This window comes from Lathamus discolor, chromosome 3 (genome assembly GCF_037157495.1).
Source record: "Lathamus discolor isolate bLatDis1 chromosome 3, bLatDis1.hap1, whole genome shotgun sequence".
Taxonomy (NCBI): Eukaryota; Metazoa; Chordata; class Aves; order Psittaciformes; family Psittacidae; genus Lathamus; species Lathamus discolor.
Window position 1 is genome coordinate 45,341,386 of NC_088886.1, and position 6,154 is coordinate 45,347,539.

Consider the following 6,154-nt stretch of genomic DNA (forward strand, 5'->3'; position numbering starts at 1 on the left):
CTGTTAATTGAATCAATCTGCATAGATGTTTGAGTGCTTTGTTCTGCAATTTAATTCACCTAAGATAGCTTAGTTTAAAGAAGCAATAATGAAAATAAGGAGGTTAAGGTGAATCTTTTGTCCATCTCATGTGTGACCTCCAACCCATCTTCTGATGCAACTGATGGGGGTTTTTTGGGGATTGGTTTGGGTTTTTTTTCAGCCTTCAAGACTTTAGGCTAGTTCACTAGTGTAAAGTGATGGTATTCACCCTTGTGCAGTTCACCTTGTATTTACTTGCTTATTAGTGATTTCATTGAGTTGTGACTGAAGATACCATAAATAAGTTGTGTGTGAACTTACCAGATGCCTGTGTGAAATTCTTCTCCATCCTGTATGATGGAGAAGGGAAAAGAGTAGAAGTGGGTAAAAATTCTGGGCTTTCAGTTCATAGGAAAGCTCTTTCTTTTGTTTTTGTTTTTGTTTTTGTTTTTTTTTTTTTTTTTTGTCTTTGTGCCTCAAAGGTGATAATTATTCTCAAAAATGATGAAACGAGGAATCTGAGATTCGGAAGACCAGGTCATACTCTCTTCTTTCTAAATGTGTGTTTTGGGAGAACATTTATATGTAAGAGGAAAAGTTGGAGGCAAATCAATGACTACTTGAGAAAACAGGCTTTTTTCTAACTTCTGTATTTAAATTCTTTCAGGTTGGACGTTATGTATTCTACCTTCGGACTAGCAGTAATGGGATAATCAAACATTAATGTATGCCTGCACTGGGCAGGCTCAGGTGTTGCAGAAAACGGCCCAAGAACTCTGCATCTGTACTGCAAGGCAGAGTAAAGCTGGTGCAAGGCCTCCTGGAGGGAGGGGAGGGGGGGAACTTGAATACCTGGTGCTTCATGAAGATCACTGGTAGCATGTTTTCTGTAAAAGGTACCATGCCATTCTGAACTCCTGATCTGAATCATTAGATGGTTTGAAAACTGGTCCTTTGCATTACCCAAGAGTCACAGAAAAGTAACTGCTGGGAAATGCGCCTGGTTAATTTATGGCTGCTGTACAACCTGTAGAAAGGCTCTGTTTGGTTGGTATGCCTCTGGCTGTGGATCCCCAGAAATCCCGTTTCTGCTCTGTTAGGATGCTTGGCAGTTATATTTGGAGATGGGCAGAAAGGGAAGAAAATAAAACCTGTATGTCTTCTGTAGATTAAACTAATTGAATACATAGCAGAGAAATCAAGTTATCTGTAGGCCGATAAACTGTGTTGAATCAGAACAACAGGAAGAGAAGTTAGTATGTGTCACAGCTTGAAAAAACATGATAATGACTTTTCAGCTACTCTTAGGCCCTGCTTCTATCTGTAAAGAGACCTGGCTGGAGAACTCACCTACTATGTTTATAGCAGGTAGAGTGTTGCAAGATAAGAAACATTAAAGCAACAATGCTTCTACAGAATTGATAAAATATTAAAAATACCAGGTAAAGTCTTCGATATTTTTGCCAGTCATTTCTTTTAAAGAAAAATTCTGCCTTGCAGCTCTGTTCCTCTCTGCATATCCAAAGGCTTGTGGCATTACAGTATATTGTATTCAGCAGTCACAATCTCTGCCTTTCTTTTATACTTACATATTTTCATTTCAAAACCAGTTTGGCTGTTTGATGTCATGATTGAACACACTACAGGTATGGAATCGGGGCTCAAAGTCCCTCCTGCTCTGCATAGCTGTGCTGTACAGGGGCTGGGGAGAACTTGCTGAGGGGTCATCTTGCTGCTCTAGGAAGCGGTAGCTCCTGTCTCCCATTCTCTATTTTTGTTTGTTTGATTTAATAACTAAATCCTAATTAGGCTGAATAAACTGTCAGTTACACCATTAATTATTTACTGTCAGCAAAATGTACTAAAGCTGAAATGTCAGGGGTTTTCTTCTCAGTTTACTGTGGGCAGTGGTACTGCGCTTTGAGTTTTCCTTGCTGCAGTGGTAATGCTCTGGTTTCCCACTTTTTTGAATGCTAACTGAAAGAAGAAATTATAATAATTTATCAATTCTGTGTTTCACCTTCAGCTGGTGGATTTAGAACAGCATTTTATTTTTCTTTAAAGTGTTGTTCGGAAATTTGGTTAAGAAAAAAACCCCAAATTTCTCACACATCCTGAGTGTCTCTGCAGTCAGCTGAGGTGGGTATGAGGCAAACACGAAATTGTGGCTTTTTTCCTCAGGCCGTATCTTCTGAAATCAGCAAAAGGTTGTTGGCTTTTGTTTTTAGAAGGCCGATGGAAATAAGGTGAGTGTCCAGTTCCTGTGGCCAGTCTCAATCTGAAACATGGATTGAGCCCATGAAGGGCCCAAAAGTGGCTATTTGTCCTTTAAATACGGATATAACTAATGTCAGACTAAAAAGGGTGCCCTTTAGCAACCTGTATGGTCTGTGGTGGTTTCAGTAGCTAGAATAGGAGTCTCTTCTCTTCAGAGCAGCCTGAAGGCCCTGTGCACTGAACCTGCATGTTTTGCCGCCTCCTCAGAGGAAGCCATTGCTGTCCTGCCGAGCCCGCCATTTTACCACAGCATCTGGCTTTCCTCAGCTACAAGAGAGTAATCCAGTTCATACCGTCAGCGCGCCTTTATCAGTAGCATGTTTTGCATTAATTTCAGCTTCTGCACAGTGTGCCTGTGACTGCCACAATGCAGCCTACTGGTGGAGTTCTTGCCAGCTTCCTTTAGTCATGCAGTCCGTCTCCATCATGCCACCTCAGCGGGATCCCACAGGAAAAGGTAAACTGACATTCTCTTTCCTGAGTCTGCTGCCAGGAAGCAGTTTGCCTGGGCTTCTTCCTTGCCAGGCTTTCTCTGTGCGAAGTGGCCTGGTAATCTGTTGGCTCATCGCCAGTGTCCCAGACGTGTGGCTATCCTGAGGGTTGTCATCTGAGGGGAGAGAGATAAGGAGAAGGGTCTGAACATGACACACGTATGTGACAGAACAAGAGGCCCCTGCCTGAGATGTTATTTTTGAACTTGGAGCTAAAAGTGAGACGTGAGCTGTTTGTTCGTACCTCCTCCAAAACATTGTATGAATGTGGATAAATAACTTAATACCACTGCCTTAGTTTTGTGTATGCAAAATGAAAATGATTTTTACCTTCTTCACCAAGTTGGTAGGACGATTAACTGAAGAATAAGAAGTATTTGGCTCCTGCAGTGTTGGGCAACACAGAAGTGCTTGTAAAGAAACTTTGTCATTGTAGAACAGTGCAGCCCTTCTTAGCTCTCCAGATTTCAGCTTCCACTTCAATGTTTCCTCTGTGCTTTTTGCTGTCATCTTGCTCAGATGGTAGCTGAGAAAACTTGGTTGCTGGAAGGTTTCGTTCTGTGTTTGGTCCAGCAGCGCCTTCGCTTATGAGTTTCATTAGAACTGCTGCACAGTCAAGAAGTTCTCACCAGAAGGTAAGCATTTTAAGCCAGGTCTGGAGTTCTTGAAAACTTTCCTTGTACTCTCTTAATGGAAGTCACATTTGACCGTGACTCAGGAGACCACTGCTGTTCAGGAAGAGTAGCGCAGTGCCTACTAAAGATACATTCAAGTGATCTTTACTGAACAAAGCCTATAAACTAAATACAGAAACTTAAAGCAAGAATATCCTCAATTTAAGAATGGCTCTATACACACGTGAGTACGTTCAGGTGTCTGTGTTTGGTTTTCTAGCAGTTGCATTGTGAGATCTAGGAGCTCTATGAAATTAAGATCTTCAAAGCTTCCTTGAAGATATGATGCTTTTCTTCACTAATGCCTTTGTGCCCTTTCAAAACAGAGCAGAAGCCTTTTAGTCAGTGAGCTGGTAGTCTTCCTCCTCTTAATAATTTTTCTCATGGACATTTCCAGCAGGTTTCTTCTTGTTGAGCTCCTCATCTCTTCACCTTTCTGGTGAGCTCCTCTTGCCTTTCTGAAACAACTTGTCTTTACTGTCCTCTTTTCTGTGAGCACTTTTAGCATCTCCATGTTATTTTGCTGCTGTATGCTGACTCTGGGGACAGTGCTAGCTTAGTGAAACTGTGCTAGCTAGTGTAAAACTGCGTAGTGTCTCTACACAACTGCTGCTACTGCACTACCACAACATGCCAGCAAAACTTTCCGGAGGCATCCTGTGAGTGGTATCACTGACTTGACTTGGACTTAAATGAACCAAGAATAGGGGAATGTGTGGAATGCTTAATTTGAAATTGCCACTGAAGCAGTAGATCCTGTAACTACGTCCTCTCCATTTTACTCTGAGCAGATGGACTTGTAGCATAAAATTTTTGAGGGAAATAAGAGTGGTTTTCCACATTATAGAATTATTTGGGTTTTAAAAGACTCTGGTCTCTTTGTGTGTTAGGCTGGAAATGATGGCCTGCTGGAATACTGGGTGGTTTTACCTAGCTGGAAAATTTTGTTCTGGACTAGAGATGTGGAAAGATTTCACTTGAAATACGACATCCAAAATAATAAATGAACTTCCCTTTTAAAAAAAAAAAATAATAATTTAATAAATACAATTTTGATCGTGATTACATAGGTAAGAACGCTGCTCAAAAGGTGAAGCTTCCAGGTGAGATATAGCAGCCTATTCAACTTACTCTGGCTTTAGAAAAAGAGAAGCAAGAAACTATAAGACAGCTCAAAGAACATGCTACTTTCTTCTTAATGGGAGCCCAAATGAGTCTCTTTCACACTGTATGTTACATACTTTGCTAGCTGGCAGTACAGTGAAATTGTTTCCTAATGAAACTTCCATCACTGTAAAATAATCGCATGTCCTTGCTAAGCAAATAACGTCATAACCATGATGTGGGTTTGTCAGTGTTGTTATTTAAGCAGGATACTTGACATATATAACAGTAACATAAATTGATGCTGAATAGATTAGATCTTGTAAGGAAAGCTGCAATCAACATCTCTAAGAATTTATTGGCTTTTTGGGGTGTTTGCTGGAGGTTTTTTTGCTGCTTATTACATTCATGTACGTGCAGAGTAAAAACCACTTTCAGGGGCTTGTCAGTGAAGTATCAGTGATTGATTGCATCACAATAGACATTCAGATAGGTGCACTGTAATAAATTCATGTTTGATCTTCATGTAGACACTTCAAGTATCGCTTTCCAGCAATCAGCAGCTCTTCCAGCTCCAGTGATCGCCAGAAGTTATTTTGGGAAATTACAGGAAGTACATGCTTAGTCTGAAAATACTTAAGGCCAATTCTTAAAAAGAGGAGTTAAGCCATGAATAACTTACAATTCACATAGATAACTGTCATTATGTAATAGCTATAATGAGAAGATAACAAGAAATGAAACTCAAAGGAAATCAATTACAAGTTCAATGTGCTCAAATTCTCCCTGTGTCATCCTTGCATATTTCGTTGCTTTCAGTATTTCTGCATACTCTTTTTAGAAGCAAACTTTACCCAGCAAACAAGAGTCAGGTTTCTCACGACTGTCATTTGCATTCCTTTTCTGTTGTCTTCTAAGGCTGACAAAGCTAAATTTAGATTTACTTTCTTTGATTTAACAGCCTTAGTGTTCTGGTCTAATTCCACCTCTAGTACACCTATTTGGTGCTATTGCAGTCTGTGATACCTAGTATACCTATCGTGGTGCTATTGCTATTGCGGTGTCTAAGTGTAACACTGCATGCATTTTCATTTATTATGAAGGAAAATAATTTAAAACCAAAATTGTGGAAACACTTAAGGCCATGCCTTCAGGAACGGGTTTTACCTCCTGTGCACCTTCACAGGAAATGAAAGGTCAGGAGAGTTAAAATGGGAGCGCTGATTTTGCTGCAGTAAAATACAATGCTTCTGTGTGATCATAATTTTAAATTACTTCTCCAACTTTGTCACTGCCAAAATTAATCAGGGTAATGTATGGCAGAGAGAACCGAAATACACAAACAAAATAAACTATCCTGACTTCCTAAGTCAGGGAAAAAGAATGTTCATTTCTGGGGGCGAGCTGAATGAACAGAAGATAATCCTCTACCGTGCAAAGTAATCCGTAAAATATAAGTGTGCTGTTTTGTGTTGTGTTTTGGTTAAATAGTGAGGCTTAAAATGGTACTGCTTAAAGGAAGAGGGAGTTCAGTGTCATAAGGATTCTTTCTTTCGGGTTGAGGGGGAAAAATAATGGTTCTCTGCC